The 13373-nt window shown below is 51.6% G+C and overlaps 1 protein-coding gene across 5 annotated transcripts in view; it reads right to left on the bottom strand.

The window, feature by feature from the left end:
• The window catches only part of UBASH3B (ubiquitin associated and SH3 domain containing B), a 145968-nt gene that overhangs the window by 58480 nt on the left and 74115 nt on the right, over window positions 1-13373 (bottom strand). The window lies entirely within an intron of this gene.

Genomic DNA, 13373 nt, shown 5'->3' with positions numbered 1-13373 from the left:
GCGTTAGAAAGAAGCCCCAAATGGAGTCCCTTTTGCTAATTCCCACCAAGGCTTTCCTGACACTTCCAGCCTCTCCCAGGAAGGAAGTTTTATTTTTTTATTTTTATTTTTTTTCAACGTTTTTTATTTATTTTTGGGACAGAGAGAGACAGAGCATGAACGGGGGAGGGGCAGAGAGAGAGGGAGACACAGAATCGGAAACAGGCTCCAGGCTCCGAGCCATCAGCCCAGAGCCCGACGCGGGGCTCAAACTCACGGACCGCGAGATTGTGACCTGGCTGAAGTCGGCCGCTTAACCGACTGCGCCACCCAGGCGCCCCCCAGGAAGGAAGTTTTAAACCAGTCTGGAATGCCCTGATAGCACTACTGAGGTAATCAGCCTGATGAGACCCCCTTCTCCTAAGGGAAGGTGACTTGGCCTTGAACAATCCTTTCTTTTCTTTTGCTAATAAACCCAGGCCCCCGGCTGCCTAGAAACCCCTTTCAGTTTGTACAGCTCCTGGGTACTCCTCTCCACGGCCTGGATGGATGCTGCCTGGTTCATGAACTGTTGAATAAATCTGATGAGATCTTTATTTTTTTTCATGTTGATTTAATTTTGAGAGAGAGAGAGAGAGAGAGAGAGCGAGCGAGCACGAGCAGGGGAGGGGCAGAGAGAGAAGGAGACAGAATCCGAAGCAGGCTCCAGGCCCCAAACTGTCAGCACAGAGCCCCACGCGGGGCTCGAACTCACAAATCGAGAGATTGTGACCTGAGCCGAAGTCACTCAGTCACCCCATGATTAGATCTTTAACTTCACTCAGTGGAATTTTGTTTTCCAACAATGGCGATGTGCAGTTTGGGGTGACAGCGGGTATTAACTTCATTAAATATGCTTAAGAGCTTTGGGCTTCGCTGGAGATGTTCCCTGTTGGACTGGGAAGGGGGCGACATCGTGCCGTCTTAACTTCCCCATTTTTATAGAGCAGGGGACTGAGGCTTAGAGAAGAAACATGACTTCCTTAAGGTCATGGGGAGTTGGTGCAGAGCTTAACCCAGGACTTACATATCCTTGTCATGTACCCCTCCCTCCACCACAACCTAGATCTTCTTCCCCCCACTTCTGGATGGTGCAGCCCTCGGGCGGGGAAGGACGGAGGTCAGCTAAAATTAGGGTCCTAGCTCTGTCACCAGTGTGCCCCCGAGCAAGTCCCCTGACTCTCCAGAGACTGTGGAAAAACGCAAAGAGACTTAGATGGATGGCGGGGGCCCTTCCAGTTCTAACAGCCTGCGTGTGCTGTGGATACTCTTTTTCTAGCCACCGGGAGAGGAAGCTGGGCTCTGTGCTTAACCGTACCAGGCAGGGGCGCCTGGGTGGCTCAGTCGGTTAAGCGGCAGACTTCGGCCGGGGTCATGAGTTCGAGCCCTGCGTCAGGCTCTGAGCTCAGAGCCTGGACCCTGCCTCGGGTTCTGGGTCTCCCTCTCTCTCTCTCTGCCCTCGCCCTGCTTGCGTTCCCTCTCTCAAAAATAAATAAGATTAAAAACAATTTTTAAAACCTCACCTTACCAGGCACAAAGGATAAAGGGGTAAAGCCGAGATGCTGGGTATGGGGCCGATGACGAGAGGTGGCCTGACCATGAGGGGTGGCCTGCGAGGGAGGGAGGGTGCAGGTCCCGAGAGAGTCCTCGGTGGGAACTGACACCAGAAACCGAAGCCGGAGTCGCACCTACAACAGCCAATGCGACTGTAAAGCAGCCACACAGCAGCCACCTTAAAGTGCTCTCCTCTCTTGAGGTGGCAGCCCCAAGCCCCACTCTGCTTTGTCCCACCCCGGAGGCACCATCTACTCTCCCCAAGCCCCTCAGGCTCGGGCTGACCCCTTCAGCTGCTTGCCCGTAGGCAACACTGGCCGGGTTCCCCTAATTCCTGTTCTGTGTTCAGCGGTTAAGACCCGAAGAGAATGATTCTTCAGGAAAGTGAGGTGCTATTTTTAGTTTATCAGCAAGGCAATTTCCTTAGGAAGAGAGGAAGCTTCTGGAGTGGCAGCGACATGCTCGAGGGACAGGCTCCACTATCCCCAGAGAAAGGCTTCTTCCCCTTGGACTTCGCTTTTCTCAGCAGTTGAGCGCGCGGTTGGAATCCCCCCTCACTACCGTGTGTAAAACCGTCCCTCGAGAACGGGGGACATGCGTGCCACCAGCCACGTGTTACAAGCCACTAAAACTTCAGTTCCTGGCCACACTAGCCACGTTGCAAGTGCCCGTGGATGCCATGTTGGCAGTGCAGACGTGAACATTCTCATCATCACAGAACATTTGACTCCAGGATGTAAGCTCCGCCGAGGCCAGGGACTTGGCCTTGGTCACTTCCGGATCTCAAGTACCTAGGAAGTGCCGGGCACATAACTAGCACTCAACCTGTTGCATGCATACGTTGAATTCATGGATAGGCAGGTTGGATGGGGCAGAGAAGAAGGTACCATTGGGCTAGGAATTCAAAATTACACAGCAGATTTCTAAGAAACTCTGCCTGCTCCCAGCGTTCCTTCTCTAAGAAGTTTCTGAGCACCCATCGGTGCTCCCCAAGGAAGGACAGGAATACTACCACCGCTAAGAGAAGACGCAGTCAAATGTAATAGAAGGGGCAGAGGATGGGGAAAGGCAAGACCCAGGCTCTAGTCCAGATTGCATTCAGAAGGGCGAGTGGGGGAGAGTCAACCCCCTTGAGTCTCAGTCTCTTCAGCTATAAAAGGGGACTAATAACACTGTCTCCAAGGATTTGTTTGTAGGAAGGAACAATAGAACCCAAAGTACTAGGGGAACTGTAAAGAGTTGGATGTTTGTATTATTAACCTTGACCTCAAGTTGCCTTTGAGCCTCATTGCCACGGCCTTTAAGAGCATTTGCCTTCTCCAAATGCCACCCCCCACCCCCGCCCCGCCTTGGGATCATTACTTCAACCCAACTAGCTTTGTACGGTAGACTTTTTCCTTCAGTGGATTCCGTGGTCTAGTATACACATTTCAAATATCTTGTGTTTATAAGTAATAATTCATTCTTTTCCCCATTTGTTGTACTTTAGAGCTTGTGACAGTTTCAGGAACATAAAATTGTAGTTAGTTGGGGCTTGACTCTAGAGAGACCGGGCTTTTTTGGGTTGTAGCAATTGGTCCCACCCTGGATCAAAGCTCTAGGACGCCCATTCTTCATCTAGAAGCTTCTCACACTGGTCTAGGAGGAGGGATAGCAACGGTGGCTGTCACGTGGAGTTCAGTGACTGAAGACGGTATTCTAGGGAAAAGCAGAGCGCTGTCATTAGGCAAGATCATCCCAGACGACGATCCCAGGCTCCCAAGCCACTGCAGAAGGCCTGGGTGTGTGGCCCCGGATTTCATCCCCTTCATAATAAATACCACCTCCCCAGGGGAGAGCCGGGATTATAGCCAGGCAGCCACTGCCTGTGTGAGGCCCATGCCAGCACAACAATTCTGGCTGAGTATAAACAGAGGGCCCAATTAAAACACCTAATTACAGGGCAGGCTGGAACCAGGAGGGGGACTTTGTTGGTGGCCCTGAAGCCTGACGACAGACAGGCTCCCGGCATCTCCCCGTTCGGCCACAGCCTGAAACGAGCTTCCATGGGGACAGATGGACTGAAGGACAGAGAAGGCAGAGAAGGAGCTTCTTCATTCTGAGGGCTGTGGAGAATATTCTGCCAAGGAGCATCTAAGCAGCTTCCTGGAAGACGCTCCCGAGTGTGAGAGAATTAGGATTTTACATTTTGGGGGACCCCTGTTGCATCATCTATAGAATGGAGTATCTAATTCACAGGATTACGAAGAAATAAATGCTGTCGGGAGTAACTTCGAAACTTTCCGCCCTTGGCTAAATGCTGCAATGGATTATATGCTTTCCCCCAAAGCGGGGGGATTGGGGGGCAGCAATGTTGTGAACAGCAGTGGCCCAAAACCTGGGCACAAAATACAATTCCCCCTCCAACCTGGGGGTGCCCGTCCCTCTTGCCAGGCACAGAAATACGGCCGTTCAGTCAACTCTACCTCAGTCGTGGCATACAGTCAGTGCTTAATGTATGCCTTTCTCGGCGCTCCTCTACAAAATGAGTTTCTGCGCTTGCTTCCTAGGGTCTCAGAGCAGGTTTATACAGTTGTCTGTTAGTCCGATCTTCCTAAGAGGCTGACGAGAGGGACAGACATCTGTCTGTCTGATGGAGAATGGGGGCTCTGTGTCCAAGTGACACGCCCCAGCCCCCCTAGAGCTGGGACGGGGACCGTAAAAGACAAGCATCAGGATCACCTCCTCTTGGACTCGCCCTCAAGGTGCTGTCGAAAGTGAACACTCTGGAAACGGAGAACCGAGTAACAAGCCCCAGGTAGAATTCGGATGGAGCCTGGGTTCTAAGCTTCTCTGGAATCATCTCACGGGGCTCTTTTGGCTAGGATGCTGCTTCTGCGCTATCAAAGGACGGATGGGTTGGGTCCCTCGCGCCATGGAGGGTGATACCATCGGTCTCACATACCACTGGCTGAGGGCAGGTCTTTGGGGCCTTCGAGGTTTAGGTGAAAGCCACAGCAACAATGGCGTGTGGCTGTAACTGAGGGTCTGTTGTGCCTGGGAGTGGAGAAAACACCTTGCCCTTGTCAACCAGCCTGAGCAGGAGGCCAGAAAGGGGGCCCTGCAAAGGAGCCCCATCTCAGCAGTGGGCGTCCACCCTGGCAAGCGTGTTTCATTCGCAGACCAGCATTCTGACCGGGGGACGGGAGTCATACTAACAACTACGCTGAGCCCCAGGTCGTCAGAGGCTCTGGCTTTGAGCCCTGGCTCTGCTATTTAACCACGATTTGGGGGGAACCTCTTTGGGCGCTGCTATCTCATCCGTACAAGCAGAATGATAGCGAGGACTCCACGGAGCTCCTGTTACAGTGTGGAGACCGTGTGGCGTAGGGGTCAGACCCATGGCCTCGAGAGACAGACTTGGATTTGAACCCTGGCCCGCCACTTACTCGTTAAACTTCACTGCAGAGAGCTAACCTCTAGTCTTCCTGCCTGGCACCAGAGGATGTTAGTGATACCTCAGAGTTGTCTGGAGGCTTTCACGGACGGTGCCTGGTGCGCGGGGGGCACTCTGTAAAGTCTGGCTGTTAACGTTGCAGACCTAAGACGCAAAGCACAAATGCACATGCAAACGATCGTGGTTCTTTTCCAGGCTTTGGGCAAGCGTGGCCAACATGTGCGGCGCTTTGCAGAGCGTAAGTGCGTAATGAGTGTCTGCTCCGCGGTAATTACGGCAGCCTTAGCAGCAGCTTCGCTCTGGAATTCGGCTCAGAGATAAGTATCGTTTGCAGTTAACTACATTCCAGGCTGCCAGCCCTACAAATTAGACCGACTAAAGATATGCCGTGCATGATCGGGCGGCAGCCCAGGGGAGGGTTTCTGGTGACAGAGAAAGCCACAAGGGATCCGACCTCGGGACTGTCGATGTGTCAGCAAAGACTATTCGTCCCACGGGGAGGAGAAACATACCGCCATGTGGAGCTGGGGCGTGTGCTGTGCGGGGACCACTCTGGGACCGGGAGGACACGCAGCTGTCCCAGGCTGTCGGGCAGCAAAGAAAGCCGAGGGCAACCCCTCCCTGCTCTCTTCCCCGTGTCTCCATCCCTCAGTGCCAGCCAAGAACTTGGTAGGTGGCAAACGGGGTGCGCAAGTGACCCAGGGACCGGGGACCCGTGGCGTGGGGCTGCTGAGAGAGGGGCGGTAGCTCCTCACCTCCAGCCATCCTCCCGCCTGCAGGATGGGAGTTCAGAGCTACGCACGGCCTTCCGGAATGAGGATTTCGTCAGCTGCCAACCACTGCGTGTGGACGCTCTACCTTCTCTTATTTGCCACGTGCCTTCCTTCAAGCACATTCTTCCCCTCATCTCCGCGATCTGGGGACTCATTGAGCGGATACCCTCTTCCCAGTTAACACGAAAGCCGTCAGGAAGTGCTTCTCACGAGTCACTCCTCGCACAAAGCTCTCTACCTTCCTGTGTCATGCAATCCTTACAACAAACAGCTCAGGACGATCATCCCTTAGACAAGTGAGGAAACAGACGCTCAGGGATGCTAGGGAGCTTGGCCAAGGCAATAGGATTTTATTTTATTTTTTAAAGTCTATTTATTTTTGAGAGAGAGAGAGAGAGAGAGAGAGAGAACACGAGTGGGGGAGGGGGAGAGACAGACAGACACACACACACACACACACACACACACACACACAGAATCTGAAGCAGGCTCCAGGCTCTGAGCTGTCAGCACAGAGCCTGACACGGGGCTGGAATTCACGAACCGTGAGATCATGACCTGAGCCGAAGTCGGATGCTCAACCGACCGAGCCACCCGGGTGCCCCTGTTGTTGTTTTTAAGTAAACCTCTATGCCCAACTCATGACCGGGGGGATCGAGAGTCCCATGCTCTACTGACTGAGCCAGCCAGGGGCTCCAGTAGGAAGCTTTTAAATTATAGAGTCGGGATTTGAACCCGGGCAGTTGGTCTGTGTCTCTTGTCTGTTCCTGTGCTGTAAAGCCTAAGCCTGGCAGACTCCCTTTGTTCTTCCACATTGGGGAGTTCCAATGTTTTCATCACGTCTCTATAAAGAAACCTTTCTAACCTCTTGGTTGCCCCAGTGCCCTTCCCTGGACTTCCTCCAGAATTGGTTTTTATCTCTCAATGCGCGGGAGCCCAAACCACCCAGCTGCCGACCCTACTGTTTACACAGAGCTTGGCGATAGGTCATCTCGCTTTGTTCTCCCAGCACTCCTGGTGGGGGCTCAGGCCAGCCAGGTCACAGAGCCAGGCTCAGCCCAGGACCCATGCCGCCGGCACGCCCTTCTCCCCTCCCAGCTAAGGCTGCTTCTAGGTGCCGGGCTCAGCACTGTCCCCCCAGGGTACCCTGCATGTCTAGAAGGAGAATAACATTCCCAAAGCTTACTGGCTGATGTCCCAGGCCAACTCCAGCCCTGAAGTCACTCTGGGTCCATTCATTCCTTCCTTCATTCATTCTATTCTCAGTGCATAAGCTCTCGCTTGGATGATTTTAGAGGTTCTCTCGGCTGCGGTTTTTCCGCCCCTGCTTTCCGTTCTCCAATTACCAGCCCCCCTCCCCCACCACAGAGGCCACAACAATCTTCCTAAAATATTAACCTGGATCATGCCATGGTCTTACTGACCCTGAGCTCCCATTGGCTTTACCTACCTCTCCCGCTGTTACCCCCGCACCTGTTACCTTTCTACGATGCAGCCCTGCTTCAGCCACCGGAACCCCGTGGTTGCCCGAAATACCCTGAAGCCCTCTCTGTCGAACCTTTGTCCACTTGGCTTTTTCTAGTGGGACTGTCCATACCTCCTCTTTTCTGTCTAGTGAACTTAAAATTAATTGAATGGAGTGACTCCCAGGTCCCTGCTCTTTCTTGCCAATGCTAATCAGAGAGAGGCAGCATCTCGTATCTCAGATAAGCCCTGCCTAAATGCAGGGCCTTAAATTTGTTCGCACTGAAGCACGTCAAGTCCTATCTTAGGAGTTCCTCCAATGGTCTACCCCCCCTGGCAGGGCACTTCCCCTCCAAAAGAGCTCTGAGTCATCTACAGATATGCAAGTTTCACTCTGAACTTCCTTTTCCAGATCATTCACAAATATGTTAAAGAAGCCCAGTCACGGGGATGAAAAGTATATCCACAGGCAACAAAGTGGATAATGTTGTACGAACGTCGTGTATGGTGACAGACAGTAATTACACTTGTTGTGCCGAGCATAACGGACAGGGTTGTCCAAAGATTACATTGTACATCTGAAACTAAGATGGCCCTGGATGTCAACTCTATTTCAAGTTTTTAAAAAAGGATAATCTTGGGGCGCCTGGGTGGCTCAGTCGGTTGAGCATCCGTCTGACTTTGGCTCAGGTCACGATCTCACAGTTCGTGGGTTCGAGCCCCGCATCGGGCTCTGTGCTGACACCTCAGAGCCTGGAGCCTGTTTCGGATTCTGTGTCTCCCTCTCTGCCCCTCCCCCGCTCATGCTCTGTCTCTCTCTCTCTCTGTCAAAAATAAATAAACATAAAAATTTTTTTTTAAAAGGTGAGAGAGGGAACGTTCATTCATCCATTCATCTATCCCACATGTGTTAAGCATCTGAGGACTGGGTTTTGTGCCAGGCTCTGGGAAATTCAGCGATAGAGAAGACATAATTCCTGGCCTCAAGGAGCTCAGGTGGGACTGAAGACAATCGCGGTGCTCAGTGATGCATCTACACGGTCATTTACAGATTAACTTTGCCCCCAGAGGGGGCAGGACTTGAACTGGGCCTTGACGGATGCGTGGAATCTGCCATCCAGACAAGAAGGGAGAAGGAATGGCAGACACAGTGTGGGAAAGAGGGAAGGGGCTTGGAGGTCCAAGGTGGCCAACAGTGGGCTAGGGGAGGGGGCACAGGAGGAGAGAGGCACCTTACCCTTGTTCATGTTCTCACATGTTTGTTTCCAAAAGACTGTGTGTCAATAATATTACCTTAGTGATAACATTCAATATGAAAAGGCATATGGACTATGGCCTTCCCTCTGCCAGTAGCCAGAAAAAGCTAGAGCCTCAATTAGAAAACTAAGGAAAGAAAAGGAATTTATTCTGTCATCCTACACTAACAACACCGCCATATTTCCATACATATTTGTGGGATCGCGACGGTATCCCCCCAGCGACTGTAAGCTCCCTGAGAGCAGAGACTTTGTAATGATCTGCATTGACTCTCAAGAGCCTTGACTTCCTGGTACATAGTATGCACTCCATGAATACTTCCTGCTGGTTGCCAGGAACCAGCGTAGGTCCTTGGGGTAGAAAAAGAGACTAGATGTACTGCCTGCCATCCAAGTGAGGGGCTGAGTCTGCTCTACTGTGCTCTATTTCCTTAGGAAGCCAGTTTTGGACTGGTAAAGAAATTGTTCCTGTTTTACAGGTTGGGGAAAAAACAAGACATTGGGGCGCCTGGGTGGCTCAGTCAGTTAGGCATCTGACTTTGGCTCAGGTCATGACCTCACAGTTGGTGGGTTTGAGCCCCGCGTCGGGCTCTGTGCTGACAGCTGGGAGCCTGGAGCCTGCTTCGGATTCTGTGTCTCCCTCTGTCTCTGCCCCTCCCTCGCTCAAGCTCTGACTGTCTCTCTCTCTCTCTCTCTCTCAAAAAATAAATAAATGTAAAATAAAATAAAATAAAATAAAATAATAAAATAAGATAAAATAAGATAAAATAAATAAAAAGATCTTTCTACAAGCTGAGAGAGTTCTCCAGTTGACAGGAAAGGCCCCAGCAGCCCTCCTGGGCAGGCTCACAGACACTGATCTCACAGCATGCCTTCCTCTGCTTACTTAAGCAGCCGGGTGTGCTGGGAGGGCAGGAGCACTGGCATCCCCTGTGGGGGCGAGCCCTCCGCCTCAGCCACCTTCTCCAGGCCCTGTGACGCACCCATGCTCATACACACACACACACACACACACACACACACACACACGCAGCCTGAGCTGTTAAAGTGACAGCACTCACATTTTCCATTTATTGGTGATTTCAAAACAGGAAGCCTCGGTGGGGAGCGGGGAGGAGTCGGCAAAGGGAGAGCTGCTGCAAAGGGGCCCAGGTGCATAGGCGGGACTCAGGCGGGAGATGTCACTGGCGCCAGTCTCCATGGACAGGAAAGGCCCCGGGCCCAGCCCAGCTCCTAAGCAGCATCGGTCTGGGGCCCGGCTGGGACTGTTCAGCGGGCCAGGCGGCAACAAAGACGCATCTCTCCCTGGGGCAGGGGTTTTCTGTGAGGAAGAAGGGAGCACCCTATGCCTTCCTGTCTGCCAACGCAGAGCCCCTTCTGAGGAAACCTCCTCGGGAGCCCTCCAGGACTGACTCCTGAGGGCCGCTGTCCCTGGCCCCTTAGGCCCTCTGCGACTTAACCCGGCCATGCCCCTTTGCAGTGGAATATTCTGTCTGATGCCCTGTCCCCACCCCCACTCTAACATGCAATTCGCCAGGGTTTCTAGTCTCAGCTCCTTGCGGCACCTCGCGTTTTGCAAAGTTGTTGCATCACCAGCGTGTCCTTCTATCTTCAGGACAGCTCCCCGAGGTTGCAAACGGCATGCCCATTTTACAGAGGCGGAAGCTGGGAGCAAAGAGAGTAAGCCACGTGTGCCGGCATTCCAGAAGCAGACCTTCTGATCTCAAACTCTTCATTTTCAAGGAAGTCCCAACTCCTATCTCCTACCTGGCTCTGAACCCAAGGTGTGTCTAAGATGGCCAGGGACGCCAGAACAGCCAGGGAGAAGAGTGAAGGTAAGAAGGGCTGAAAGGTGAGAAGGCATAAAGCGCACTCACGGGCTGGCGTGGCAAACAACCATGCACAGCCTGGGCCATGGGGGCACCAGCTTTACCCCGTCTCTCCTACGTCTATGTGCACATAGAGCAAACCACACACACACACACACACACACACACACAAATCCTAGCTGGCCTGGCACCAGGAAGGGGGTAGGTCCATTTCCACAGTTTAATTGCCTGAGGAGCTTGGGGCTGATTTCCACAACTTACAGAGAAAGACGGAGAGGGAGCCATGGTAAGAGGACATTTCTAGGGGCGAATGACATTTCTGGAACTTTGCTTTCTCTGGCTCTCTGAGAGAAGGGGTTAAAAAATCATCATTTCCCTCAGCAGTGACCTTGCAGAGGAAGCTGCATGCTGTGTTTCTGCCAGAGGGTGCTCTGGAGGGCAGAGGAGGGGTGTCTGCAGGCTGCCCTGCCCGGCCAGCCCAGGACAATAAAATCTGGTGATAGCATGCCAGTGGCTGGAAGGAGACAGGAGGGGACAAAAAAAAAAAAAAAAAAAAAAAAAAAGACCAGGCTGGATTTTTCCGCCAGGCTAGCATTTCTGTCAGACCACAACCTCCTTTTCTTGGCGCCCTCCCCTTTCAGGTTTCACAGATTGAACAGCCGGGACCCATAAAAGGGGACATTGCGGGTCACAGGAAAAAGGATGGGTTAGACTCAGGGGAAGCCCTGGAATTTCCTTGCCTGGAGATCTTCAAGACTCAAATGAGAGTCTCCTGAACCCGGGAGGATTTCTTGCTCTTCTCCTTGGCCTCTTTCCATTCCCCTGTCTGGAATGCTCTCCAAATCTCTTTCTCGAAGTCCCATCCTTTTCTTAAAAGCCTCTCCTGACCCTTCCAGGCTTCAGGGCTCCCTGAGGCCAGAGACCATGACCCTAGAGCCTTGCTGACTGACAGTGAGAAAGCAGACGCCCGAGAGGACCCGGGGTCCCACCCAACTCTGAGGGTCTGTCATCACGGTCTTTGACGAGGGTGGGGAGTGCCTTCTCAAGGTTGTGCTCTCGTGTCTGACAGGAGAGGTTAAACTCCAGCTTGTGTGGGTGGCGAAAAGATCTGGGCCAGAGGGGAGGACGGTTGTCCTAGAAGAATTGGGTTGGGTCACACACCAAGGAATTGCTCAAGGCTGGTTTCGCCGGTCAGCAAAAGGGTCCAGGAAGCAGAACCCGTGGGAGGGAAAAGAAACTGGGCTGCTCACTCCAAAAGCCTGGCCACCCAAGTTCAGCAAGTTCACGTTCCTGGGGCCTTGCGGGAGGGAAGGGGAACAGCTGGGCTCCTTGCTATAGGTCTGTGCTTTTCCAAGCAAAGCGTCACGGAGCCTCATCATCCAAAGAGATCAACACGCCTACTGGGAGACTAACGAAGATCTCAAATCTGGAGTATTCGATTACTAACGCAGGTCCTGGGCACTGGGAGGTTGAAAAACCACCATATGAACGGAGTTAGATCTGAAAGCAAGCGGCTTGATCTCTCACCACACACATCAGCTGAACTGTGCCGTGAACCTGATGTTTGTTTATTAGTAAACAACCAGCACCAGTGTGCTATTTTTGTGGTCGATTTCTTTGTTTGGGTTCATTTCCTTTTTGAAACATTTCATGAATATATTTGTACCACAATCAAATTCATGATTCTTAAAATTCACTAGGAGGCAAAACACAAAACAAAACTCAGAGCATGAAAATATTCTATGAAGGGAGAGTAAATGGAACAGATATATATTTTTTTTTTCTGTGCAAGTTTCTTGTAGAAATCTGAATCCCGTCACAAATTTTCGTCCTTAAACTAACTGGAGGCTAAAGCCTATCTTTATTCCTTGATTTTTAATTGGAGAATACATTTGACCATTTTTAAGGTGAAAACAGTAAATGACTTACAAGTACTTTTCTACCTCGTTGGGGTTTACTTTGATGACTGAAAATCAAGGGTCTCAGGATGCTGTTTGCAAGTAAGTAGGAGTCAAAATTTCTAAGAACAACAAGCTTTTAAGTTAGGTCTCTTATCCCAAACCTCCTGTCTCATTTACACAGTTATCTCCCACTAAAACAGGGCTTATGCTGAAAACATGCGTGGGGGCACCTGGATGGCTCAGTCGGTTAAGCGTCGGACTCTTGATTTCGGCTCAGGTCGTGATCTCACGGTTCGTGGGTTCGAGCCCTGCATGAGGCTCTGTGCTGACAACGTGCAGCCTGCATGGGATTCTCTCTCTCTCTCTCTCTCTCTGCCCCTCCCCACTCGCTCTCAAAATAAATAAAAGTAAACTTAAACCAGTGTGTCTAAATAGGGTCCTATCTCACTTTAAAAGGAATGCAGTTACATCTTTATAAAAAAATAAACATGCAAAGATGGATCTACTAATGCCACATCTGGCCTCATCCCCCCAGAGGCATCACCCCCCACTCTGCCGTCCACTTTGCTACCCCACTGCCCGCAGGAGCCAGCGCCCAGCTCGCCTGCCACGATGCTTCAGAGTCCACAGACCCTCGAGTAGGATGGTCTGTGTTCAGATCCTTGCTGTGTCATCGGGTGATTGCGGGCAAGTTACTCAAGCCCTCTAAGCATCGCTTGGCTCCCGTGTAAGATGGGGACAGTCATGGGACCTGCCTCTTAAGGTTGTTCTGGGACTCAAACGAACTAAAACAAAGCACTTAGCACCCTGCCTGGCCCATACTGGACTCTCAGTGAACATTTTGTGGGCATTCTCATCCTGGAACAACAAATGATTCACGCTTCTCGGGGCCAAACGTCCTCTTTCAAATTACATGCTGGGTTCCTCAAGAAAACAGGTCAGGAAAGCCCATCCCCTTTTTCTTCACCTGGGAAAATTAAGCTCCCACATCAGGAGTCCATTCAAATATCAGCTTTGCTAAAGTATTTTCTTTAAAAAAGATTTTTTTTAAATGTTTATTTTTGAGAGACACAGATAGACTGTGAATAGAGGAGGGGCAGAGAGAGAGGGAGACACAGAATCCAAAGCAGGCTCCAGGCTCC

Source organism: Neofelis nebulosa, chromosome 10, assembly GCF_028018385.1.
Source record: "Neofelis nebulosa isolate mNeoNeb1 chromosome 10, mNeoNeb1.pri, whole genome shotgun sequence".
NCBI classification, from domain to species: Eukaryota; Metazoa; Chordata; class Mammalia; order Carnivora; family Felidae; genus Neofelis; species Neofelis nebulosa.
Note: the sequence above shows the minus strand (reverse complement) of the source record. Positions and strands in the feature narration are given on the sequence as shown.